This window comes from Schistocerca americana, chromosome 2 (genome assembly GCF_021461395.2).
Source record: "Schistocerca americana isolate TAMUIC-IGC-003095 chromosome 2, iqSchAmer2.1, whole genome shotgun sequence".
In the NCBI taxonomy this organism is placed as follows: Eukaryota; Metazoa; Arthropoda; class Insecta; order Orthoptera; family Acrididae; genus Schistocerca; species Schistocerca americana.
In genome coordinates this window covers 609,789,953-609,802,400 of record NC_060120.1, presented here as the reverse complement: position 1 = coordinate 609,802,400, position 12,448 = coordinate 609,789,953, and positions in this window count along the sequence as shown.

Sequence of the window (12,448 nt, the reverse complement as noted above, 5' to 3'; positions counted from 1 at the left end):
CCAGTCTAGGAGATCGCTCCCCACACCATGATGCCGGGTGTTGGCCCTGTGTGCCTCGGTCGTATGCAGTCCTGATTGTGGCGCTCACCTGCACGGCGCCGAACACGCATACGACCATCATTGGCACCAAGGCAGAAGCGACTCTCATCGCTGAAGACGACACGTCTCCATTCGTCCCTCCATTCACGCCTGTCGCGACACCACTGGAGGCGGGCTGCACGATGTTGGGGCGTGAGCGGAAGACGGCCTAACGGTGTGCGGGACCGTAGCGCAGCTTCATGGAGACGGTTGCGAATGGTCCTCGCCGATACCCCAGGAGCAACAGTGTCCCTAATTTGCTGGGAAGTGGCGGTGCGGTCCCCTACGGCACTGCGTAGGATCCTACGGTCTTGGCGTGCATCCGGGCGTCGCTGCGGTCCGGTCCCAGGTCGACAGGCACGTGCACCTTCCGCCGACCACTGGCGACAACATCGATGTACTGTGGAGACCTCACGCTCCACGTGTTGAGCAATTCGGCGGTACGTCCACCCGGCCTCCCGCATGCCCACTATACGCCCTCGCTCAAAGTCCGTCAACTGCACATACGGTTCACGTCCACGCTGTCGCGGCATGCTACCAGTGTTAAAGACTGCGATGGAGCTCCGTATGCCACGGCAAACTGGCTGACACTGACGGCGGCGGTGCACAAATGCTGCGCAGCTAGCGCCATTCGACGGCCAACACCGCGGTTCCTGGTGTGTCCGCTGTGCCGTGCGTGTGATCATTGCTTGTACAGCCCTCTCGCAGTGTCCGGAGCAAGTATGGTGGGTCTGACACACCGGTGTCAATGTGTTCTTTTTTCCATTTCCAGGAGTGTACATTATGACTTTTGAACACTATTGAGGTAAATACATTGTTTGTTCTCTATCAAAATCTTTCATTTGCTAACTATGCCTATCAGTAGTTAGTGCCTTCAGTAATTTGAATCTTTTATTTAGCTGGCAGTAGTGGCGCTTGCTGTATTGCAGTAGTTCGAGTAACGAAGATTTTTGTGAGGTAAGTGATTTGTGAAAGGTATAAGTTAATGTTATTCAGGGCCATTCTTTTGTAGGGATGTTTGAAAGTCAGATTGCATTGCGCCAAAACATATTGTGTGTCAGTTTAAACACAGTCATGTATAATTGTTCTAAGGGGACATTTCATATGGCGACCCTGCCAGGATACCTCACTGGAATCTTCTGAATTTTCCTTGTAGTTTCTGTAATCAGTGTAGCTATCGTTCATTGCGAGCGCATAATTATAGAGAGAATTTCCTTTGTAGTTGTAGTTTTTCATTGTTGTACAGTAAAACAGTTGTGGCATGCATGTAGATTTGCACCAAGTATTTCGCAGCTGCACTTGCAATTAACGAGATATTATCTTCAATGCTATATTAATGTATTTTCTTATTTTGCTCTTCAAATTGTGCTTTTGTGTGTTATCGTGTGAAATATTGTGACAATAATGGCGTGTGAAAAACGTAATACTAGGCTCCAAAGTAAACTGAGAAATGACAGTGAAGACGAAAGCAGTGTGTTAGCGCCACCGTGTAATGAATTAACTAATGTTCAAAGTAGTAGTTTGACAATTGTGCATAGGGAAATGGAGCGGTCTGCAAATAATGGTGTAGGAAGTGAAACAATTAGTGAACAGGGAAGCATTATCGATCGACCGGTCGGCAACAGTTCGCCTCAGGATTCCGAAATGGCAGGACACAATCTTGCAAATACTGTAGATTCAGGTTTTGCGTCCTCACAGTTTTCTCAAATAAGTCAAGATAAATTTTCTGCTTTTCAAAATGCGAATATTGCCGGTTCAAATGCACTGCTGAATAGCACTGAGGAACATGTTTCAGACACCACTGCACTGTTATTACAGTTAATGCAACAAATGGGACAGAGGCTACAAAAGTTAGACACAACGCTTGAACAAAATCAGAATGGGACAAAATCTTCAAAAGTTAGACACAATGGAACAACACCAGAGACAAACACAGCAACAGTTAGACACAATGGAACAAAATCTTCGGAAGTTAGACACCACACTTGAACAAACACGTGAAGATTTAACTACTGCGTTACATAAAATCGAATCGAAATGTCAAAAAGTCTGTAATGACGTAAAAACACAAATTTGTGAGCATTTCCAACCTATTTTTTCGCGTCATGAAAATGCATTACAGAATCACGAAGCAGCCATAAAAGAACTGCAAACTATTGTTCATGAAAATCACGACACTTTGCAAGCTAAAACTGAGTCAGTTGCATCTACCGATTCGGTTACGCAACTTGCAAAAACTCAGGAAAACTTAAAGGACACAGTAGATACGATTTCAACACAAATGGACACACTGAAACTTGGTTCAGAAAAACACGCAGAGGAAATAATTTCACTATCGGATAAAGTAGCCGAACTTTCAGATCAGTTCACTAACTTATCTACATAGGTGGATGATGATCTGACAGACACAAGACCTGTAGCCTTCATGGACACTGAAGAGTATGAAAAAATTAGAAAATTCAAACAAAATCAAAATCAAATCAATACACAGTACAAAAGAGAAATCCGATAAGTACAAGATCAGTTGGCACAAGTAATACAAGAACTACATATTTCAGAGGACACTCGCGCTCCAGTACAGGAAGAGGGACATAGAAATATGGAACAACCACAAAATAATAACACAGGACACTTCGGAAATTATGAAAGAAATTGGCAAGGCGCATTGGATTTTGAGATGGAACCGCCGAAACGAAGTAACAATGAGCGATGTGCGAATCGCCGACACGATGATTTTGACTATAAGCTGTTCATTACTTCACGTAAATTCAAAACATTTAAGAATTCTGACAACGACATTCATCCACAAGCATGGCTTCATCAATTCTCTCATTGTTTTCCTCCAAACTGGTCATTAGAGCACAGATTAGAATTTATGTGTGGCTACTTAGAGAATGAACCAGCTGTAAGAATGCAATCGGTCATTCACGATTGTCACAGTGAAGGAGAATTTTATCATGCCTTCCTCGCAGCATATTGGTCTCAAGCTACGCATCATAATGATGAAACATTTCGAACAATCTGAATTTTACAGTCTTGTGAAATATTTTGAAGACATGTTGCACAAGAATCAGTACCTGTCAAACCCATACAGCCCCTCAGAACTCATCAGCATTTGCTTAATCAAATTGCCTGAACATTTACGACATATTATTTTGGCAGGACGTTGCAAAGACGACATTGAAGCTTTTCAGGGACTGTTACAAGAATTATAAATTGACACTGGCAATCGCGGAACGCGAAAAAAGGAACACAACAATTACAGGTCACATCCGTCACACTTCTGCGATGACAGAAATAATAAATGGACACGACAAGGCTATTCTTACAACGAAAATCGTGACCAAAACAGACACCACCCATATGACAACCGCTGGCAGAGTAGTAATAATTACAGGGAAAGATCACCTCTCCACAGTAATGACTATCACAGAGACAATCAGAGAAACAGACAATATGGGAACCAAAATAATTATTATCAAGGGAGACAGAATAACTTCAGACGCAACGGTCCAGCGCGCAGTTACGATTCCGGGAGAAATTCTCCACCACATGACCGACAAGAAAGAAATTATAGAATCTACCGACATGACGACAGACGATATAATCTTAACGACAGACCTGAATTTTATCAGAATTGGCGGGATTCAAACAGAGCAGGGCACTCTCGTCAAGGTGAATTTGTAGAACTTAGGTCTCTCAACCCCAATAACGACGCACGCCAACAAAGAGATAGCAGACAATAACTTGAACCGCAGACAGCCACGTGCGCCGGCTGGCTCAGGGAAAAATAACATAAACGCTAACCTTGAGCAAATTCTAGCATTCCTTACCGACGTATACAACATGATAATTGCTTTGAAGTTGAAACTCTGCGCACTAAAAAGGGTAAAAGATTGCACCATATTTCAATGTAAAACCGTTTATTGAAAGATAATCTGCGTTTTTACTTAGTCTTTGCCATAAAATTTTTCACTTCACACTACTAGTACAATTTGTCACACTGAGAAACTGTTAACATGCAACAGTGTTTTGGAGTTAACTATCCAGTCTAGAACCTAGGGAACATTTTTAAACAGAAATTACGAATGCATTGTTATAGTGAACAGACGACACAGTGTTGTTATTTGTACATTCTTACTTGTTAGTTGCACGATTACGTAATGACTATCAGGCTTACATACTTAGAACATATACTGTTACTGCTAATGAGATTTTAATGCAACATTTTGGTTTACTTGAAAAAACATTCTGGATTTAAAGTACTTTCTGAAAGATACCAGATGACACAGTGGTTTATTTGACAGCTACACGATTATATCACGACGCTACTAATGTGTGACACAATTTACATTATTGCTTTTGCGCTGTATCTGTTTCATATCTGCACAGTTTTTCTGAATTCTTCTGGAAAGGAAAACATGTTTTAGCAGTAACTTTTGTGGTATAGCTACAAGGAGACAGCCTTTTCCGTAGCACAACAATACGTTACAGCACAGTACTTTCTTCATCACGGCAATAAGCGCAATAACTAAGATATCTATACGCAAAGCATTTCACTTTTGTTTATCATGAGGTAAGTACATTGCATTCTGCAGAACTTAGCTTTCGGAGGACGATAACTACGACACTTCCACAGAGATTATCTTACAACAAGACGCACAGTTTAGCGCTACAGTACACGTATTTGAGTGATTAATTTTGTCAGTTTAAACACAGTCATGTATAATTGTTCTAAGGGGACGTTTCAACATGCATCTGATGAATGGAAATGTTTCATATATGATGGTATAGTCTAAGAATATAATTGCGTGGATCTTTCATCTCTGTCTACTTTCGTTAAGTATTCGATCGCAGATGAACACTTGTGATAAGCAAGAGTATAAAGACGATTTATGCTAGTTTCATTCGCAGTAATTTAAGTTGTGCTCGTAGATTCATGTCTGACCACACACTCGTAAATCACTACACATTCAGAAAAATGGTGAATTATTTGTGACAAGAAAAAATATAAGTGCCACTGTCAGTTGTTCCACGCACAGCAATTTCATCTTTCATTTCTGAAACGTATGGTAGTCACGAAATCGAAGATACTCATTACTGCGAAAGCGCGCGCTTACGTGTAAATAACAACGAATGTTTCAGAAAAATACTTAACTTTGTAGATTAACGAAGTCGCAGAATGTGTTACAAACACGAAGGGGAAAACAGTTTTGTTACTCAGCAGTATTCGAATCCATGATCTTTGACACTGCAGTTCGTTGCCCTCTTTTTTTTTTAACTTCATTTTGTTTGGTATCGTTAGTTCGGTATGGTCTGGACGGACGACACATGACATCCGTTCAAGTCGATCGTTGATTATTTTACTCTGATTTTTTTTATTACAGAGGCTTTTTTTTTCGCTATTGGTCGTTCTATTTCTTGGGGGCGGACGTCCCATGACACTTGTTCAAGTTCATCGTTGAACCATTAACTCAGGTTTTTTTTTTTATTACTGAGGGGCAGCTAACCCTCTGACCGAACACGCTACGCTATTTGCCTTTAACACTTCGCTAGTACAAATCACGTACCGGAACTGCTTTATGTCACCCAATTCCAGTCGAGAGAGACGCAAGCTGACTTCGTCGCCGAATGATGCGGGTGTAAGCTGTAAACGCATGCAATTTTGGACGGTTTACTCTAGAATTTTGAAAGATTTCCTCTATCAGGGTTCACAGAATTCATTTCCGTTGATATTTAGGCGTTTTAAACGCATTTAGATAGTTAATAAGGAAACCATTTGCAGAAAAAAAGCTCAGCTAACACTCATGTGATATATGTAAGCAGAGCCGACTTTTTGAAATTTAATCATTTTTTAAACTCTTAATTGCATAAATATAACAGGTATTTTGAGAGAATATTGCCGGCCGGAGTGGCCGTGTGGTTCTAGGCGCTACAGTCTGGAGCCGAGCGACCACTGCGGTCGCAGGTTCGAATCCTGCCTCGGGCATGGATGTGTGTGTGTGATGTCCGTATGTTAGTTAGGTTTAATTAGTTCTAAGTTCTAGGCGACTGATGACCTCAGAAGTTAAGTCGCATAGTGCTCAGAGCCATTTGAACCATTTGTGAGAATATTGACCGAAACTGCTTTTTTGATGTTATAATCATTTACAGTAACAATTCAAACCATATTTCTAAGAAAGAAAAAAGCCGGCCGCTGTGACCCAGCTGTTCTAGGCGCTTCAGTCCGGAACCGCGCTGCTGCTACAGTCTCAGTTTTGAATCCTGCCTCGGGCATGGATGTATGTAATGTCCTTAGGTTGGTTAGGTTTAAATAATTCTAATTCTAGGGGACGGATGACCTCATATGTGAAGTCACATAGTGCTTAGAGCCAGTTGAACCATCTAACAAAGGAAAACAGTCTATTATAAACTCACGTTACACCCAGATGCGTACTGGTGATTCTTCGGTAACTCAACCATTAATCCGAAAGTAAAACTGCTCAAAATGTTGTAAGAGGTATGTGCTGCCTGCGATATGTAAGCCACAAGAGAATCTGAGACCAAAGATCAGTGTTGACTGCAGTACGAACTGTGTAGCAGTAGCAGTTAAGTTGTTGCTAGCGAGCAGTCGCCTGTCTGCGCTAGTCAGTCCTGTCTGGAGTATCATGTTGGCTGGGCTGGTCGCGGTGCAGCGATGCCGGAGCCTGAGTATGTTTGTATAAGGTAAAAAAGCTGCCTCGCGCATATCTAGTAATATTATGTAAACTCACATGTAAATCTGTTAAAAATGTCCTAATAATAATCTTTGTCTAATTGCTAACAAGCATTCATTTCAATTTAAAGAATTTAATATTTTTTTTATGCATGATCATTGCGATTGTTGCAAAAGAAAAATCATTTGCTTCCTTTCATAAATAACAAATGCATAGGCCAGCATTGCACAGAGCTGTGCCGGAAAAGAGCTATTGTAAGAGCAGATAGTTGCCGACTTTCACGAGGTGAGAATTTTTGCTTTTTATTCAGAATGATCTTACAGGGCCATGACGCAGCACTGCTGTCGTCCAAATTTTACCAGGTTACTGAATTTATTTTTTCATTGCGAGGTTTAGGAATTTTTCTGTTTCGAGCTTATATTAAATGAGAAAAGAATCTTGTGGGTACACTAAATGGGAACCCATTTTGTTCAGAGGTTACACAAAAAATAAAATCATATTATTATTATTATTAATCAAGTTTTTTGTGAGGTTACACAAAAATTAGAATCATTAAAAAAATAAAATTTAAATTATTTCGTGTGGGGAGGCTACACTTGGCGACAACCGGCCAGGATCGGATTTCCTTTGTGAATTTCTGATAAGTAGTCATATATCTGCTCTTATTTACTTAAATGTAGTTTGCATCTGGCGCAACGCATTTACTAATTTGTCACTCTTTCTTTCACAGATCATCGGCAATTTGTTGCTCATTGTTGTAATTGTGTTTGTTTCATTTTTGCTTTGTCTTTGTTTCATTTTTGTGCTTAATTTTGATTTGTGAAAAATGCCGCGAAAAACTGGTAACAGTACATCGCGATGTGCCATGAGTGAAATAGCCGACTCGAATAATATGAGCGATAATACGTGCGACACTCAGTGTAATAGTGATAATCCCATAATTACAGATAATCAGTGCGTACCGATCACTAATATTGATTTTGATCCTAATGATGAGAAAACAAATGTAATTATGTCCAGAGTAAATGTAACAATTGATGACGCGGCACGTTCCGTTACAATGAACGCTGCTCAGTTTGACACACCCGGTTTGCAAAATTTGAATTGTGAACAGATAAATTTTTTTTCACGAAGATGAACAATGTACTCAAAGTACGTCAAATTTATTTGATTCCCATTTAGTGACAAACAGTGTACATCCGATAGGCAAACCTTTTGGTGAATCAGATAATGACCAAATGGTTATACAAAACGTGACAAATGCAGATACATCATCACACAGCGCACTGAATACAGTAGGTAATATTGGCATGGATCAAGTTATGGCACCATTGCTACAACTTAACGAAAATTCCAAACAGTTGAAGAAAGAACAAGACAACAACTTCAAACAACTTTATGAAAATCTTAAACAATTGAATGAAAAATACGACAATCTTAATGAAAAACACGGCAACCTAGATGAACAGAACAAACAACTTAGTGAGCAGATTACAGCCGTTGCTGCGCAATGTCATGATACTAAAGAACAATTACGCGAAGAAATTAAGGCTTGTGCTAGGAACAATAGTGAAGAAATTAGATCTGTGGCTCGTGAATTAAGTAATACACATGCAGCCATTACTAAATTACTTAGAGACGAAATTAGTGCAGTCGCTAAACAATGCTCTGAAAACGCAACACAGTTACGCGACGAATTTAAATTAATGTCAACAGAACTTTCATGCACACTGGATGCGAAAGTAGACGCGAAACTTGACCAACAGAACAGTCCAATTGACGAACGGTTTAATCGCCACCTACAAAACAGTGAAACGCGTTACCGTAAATTTATACAGAAACAGAATAAAGTAAAGTGACAAGTAATGGAAACAATTACTGCACAGAGACAGGAAGATAAGCGTAAATTGTTTACGAAAGGAAAAACATCCGTAGACAACAATATTCCTACAGTATCAGACGAAATTAATACTATCAAACAGTTGAACACCGAATTACATGATGAAATCTCTTATCTTAAAACAAAAACAGACACACACATAGTACACTTTCAGACAGTGATCGACAGACTTGAACAATTAGAACTAATAAAGGATCCTGATGCCATCAAAGCAGATGTTAAGAAGTTAAACAAAACCACACGTAAAATACAAGAACAAATTAATGCTTGCGATACTAAAAACGATCATCAGGTAAAACCACTGACTGAAAAATATGATTAATTGGCCAGTCGTGTTTACGTTATCGAAAGTAATAATAACACCAAATCAGACGATACGTCATCAGTTTCGTTTAATCAAACACCCGAATTCCAAAATTTACAGCAGACAATCAGTGAGATAGGTTCGTCCAATAATACATTACGTAGAAAATTGTCAACTTTACAGCAAGAAGTGACAGAAATGAAAAATGTTTCAGCCTTTAACACATCACAGCATACGCCACATTGCGAACATTTGTCACACTCACACAGCCAGTGTAACTTAGGTAATGTACAGAGACTACGTGACTTAGAATCCGAACAGACACGGACAAATAGATTCTCATGCAATCCTGAACCTGTTCACACATTCAGAGACGATATCGTTGATTATAAGCAATTTTTATCCGTGAAAAGATTTAGGGTACTTAATAATGACAGCCCCCCATTAACCATGGACCTTGCTGTTGGTGGGGAGGCTTGCGTGCCTCAGCGATACAGAAGGCCGTACCGTAGGTGCAACCACAACAGAGGGGTATCTGTTGAGAGGCCAGACAAACATGTGGTTCCTGAAGAGGGGCAGCAGCCTTTTCAGTAGTTGCAGGGGCAACAGTCTGGATGATTGACTGATCTGGCCTTGTAACATTAACCAAAACGGCCTTGCTGTGCTGGTACTGCGAACGGCTGAAAGCAAGGGGAAACTACAGCCGTAATTTTTCCCGAGGAAATGCAGCTTTACTGTATGATTAAATGATAATGGCGTCCTCTTGGGTAAAATATTCCGGAGGTAAAATAGTCCCCCATTCGGATCTCTGGGCGGGGACTACTCAAGAGGATGTCGTTATCAGGAGAAAGAAAACCGGCGTTCTACGGATCGGAGCATGGAATGTCAGATCACTTAATCGGGCAGGTAGGTTAGAAAATTTAAAAAGGGAAATGGATAGGTTAAAGTTAGATATAGTGGGAATTAGTGAAGTTCGGTGGCAGGAGGAACAAGACTTTTGGTCAGGTGATTACAGGGTTATAAATACAAAATCAAATAGAGGTAATGCAGGAGTAGGTTTAATAGTGAATAAAGAAATAGGAGTGCGGGTTAGCTACTACAAACAGCTTAGTGAACGCATTATTGTGGCCAAGATAGACACAAAGCCCATGCCTACTACAGTAGTACAAGTTTATATGCCAACTAGCTCTGCAGATGATGAAGAAATTGATGAAATGTATGACGAGATAAAAGAAATTATTCAGGTAGTGAAGGGAGACGAAAATTTAATAGTCATGGGTGACTTGAATTCGTCAGTAGGAAGAGGGAGAGAAGGAAACATAGTAGGTGAATATGGATTTGGGGGAAGAAATGAAAGACGAAGCCGCCTTGTAGAGTTTTGCACAGAGCATAACTTAATCATAGCTAACACTTGGTTCAAGAATCATAAAACAAGGTTGTATACCTGGAAGAATCCTGGAGATACTAAAAGGTATCAGATAGATTATATAATGGTAAGACAGAGATTTAGGAACCAGGTTTTAAATTTTAAGACATTTCCAGGGGCAGATGCGGATTCTGACCACAATCTCTTGGTTATGAACTGCAGATTGAAACTGAAGAAACTGCAAAAAGGTGGGAATTTAAGGAGATGGGACCTGGATAAACTGAAAGAACCAGAGGTTGTACAGAGTTTCAGGGAGATCATAAGGGAACAATTGACAGGAATGGAGGAAAGAAATACAGTAGAAGAAGAATGGGTAGCTCTGAGGGATAAAGTAGTGAAAGCAGCAGACGATCAAGCAGGTAAAAAGACGAGGGCTAATAGAAATCCATGGGTAACAGAAGAAATATTGAATTTAATTGATGAAAGGAGAAAATATAAAAATGCAGTAAATGAAGCAGGCAAAAAGGAATACAAACGTCTCAAAAATGAGATCGACAGGAAGTGCAAAATGGCTAAGTAGGGATGGCTAGAGGGCAAATGTAAGGATGTAGAGGCTTGTCTCACTAGGGGTAAGATAGATACTGCCTACAGGAAAATTAAAGAGACCTTTGGAGAGAAGAGAACCACTTGTACGAATATCAAGAGCTCAGATGGCAACCCAGTTCTAAGCAAAGAAGGGAAGGCAGAAAGGTGGAAGGAGTATATAGAGGGTTTATACATGGGCGATGTACTTGAGGACAATATTATGAAAATGGAAGAGGATGTAGATGAAGATGAAATGGGAGATACGATACTGGGTGAAGAGTTTGACAGAGCATTGAAAGACCTGAGTCGAAACAAGGCCCCGGGAGTAGAAAACATTCCATTAGAACTACTGATAGCCTTGGGAGAGCCAGTCCTGACAAAACTCTACCATCTGGTGAGCAAGATGTATGAGACAGGTGAAATACCCTCAGACTTCAAGAAGAATATAATAATTCCAATCCCAAAGAAAGCAGGTGTTGACAGATGTGAAAATTACCGAACCATCAGTTTAATAAGTCACAGCTGCAAAATACTTACACAAATTCTTTACAGACAAATGGAAAACTGGTAGAAGCAGACCTCAGGAAAGATCAATTTGGATTCCGTAGAAATGTTGGAACACGTGAGGCAATACTAACCTTACGACTTATCTTAGAAGAAAGATTAAGAAAAGGCAAACCTACGTTCCTAGCATTTGTAGACTTAGAGAGAGCTTTTGACAATGTTGACTGGAATACTCTCTTTCACATTCTAAAGGTGGCAGGGGTAAAATACAGGGAGCGAAAGGCTATTTAGAATTTGTACAGAAACCAGATGGCAGTTATGAGAGTCGAGGGGCATGAAAGGGAAGCAGTGGTTGGGAAGGGAGTGAGACAGGGTTGTAGCCTCTCCCCGATGTTATTCAATCTGTATATTGAGCAAGCAGTAAAGGAAACAAAAGAAAAAATCGGAATAGGTATTAAAATTCATGGAGAAGATGTAAAAACTTTGAGGATCGCCGATGACATTGTGATTCTGTCAGAGACAGCAAAGGACTTGGAAGAGCAGTTGAACGGAATGGACAGTGCCTTGAAAGGAGGATATAAGATGAACATCAACAAAAGCAAAACAAGGATAATGGAATGTAGTCAAATTAAATCGGGTGATGCTGAGGGAATTAGATTAGGAAATGAGACACTTAAAGTAGTAAAGGAGTTTTGCTATTTAGGGAGTAAAATAACTGATGATGGTCGAAGTAGAGAGGATATAAAATGTAGACTGGCAATGGCAAGGAAATCGTTTCTGAAGAAGAGAAATTTGTTAACATCGAGTCTAGATTTAAGTGTCAGGAAGTCGTTTCTGAAAGTATTTGTATGGAGTGTAGCCATGTATGGAAGTGAAATATGGACAATAACTAGTTTGGACAAGAAGAGAATAGAAGCTTTTGAAATGTGGTGCTACAGAAGAATGCTGAAGATAAGGTGGGTAAATCATATAACTAATGAGGAGGTATTGAATAGGATTGGGGAGAAGAGAAGTTT